Source organism: Olea europaea, unplaced genomic scaffold (genome assembly GCF_002742605.1).
Source record: "Olea europaea var. sylvestris unplaced genomic scaffold, O_europaea_v1 scaffold1561, whole genome shotgun sequence".
NCBI classification, from domain to species: Eukaryota; Viridiplantae; Streptophyta; class Magnoliopsida; order Lamiales; family Oleaceae; genus Olea; species Olea europaea.
In genome coordinates, this window is record NW_019233214.1 from 51678 (window position 1) to 51983 (window position 306).

The following is a 306-nucleotide window of genomic DNA, read 5'->3' on the forward strand; positions in this document are numbered from 1 at the left end:
TACGCCAAATTCAAAAAGTGCAAATTTTGGCTTGAACAAGTTGGATTTCTCGATCATGTAGTTACTGCCCAAGGAATTGAAGTGGACCCAGTAAAGGTGGAAGCAGCTAATTGGAAGACACTGACTAATGGTGGTGAAGTTCGAAGTTTTCTAGGATTGGCTAGGTACTATCGAAGATTTATAGAGGGATTCTCCAAAATAGCTGGACCAATGACACAATTGACAAGGAAAGGAGTAAAGTTTTAATGGACAGATAAGTGTGAGCAAAGCTTTCAAGAGCTAAAACAACGATTGATCACAGCACCT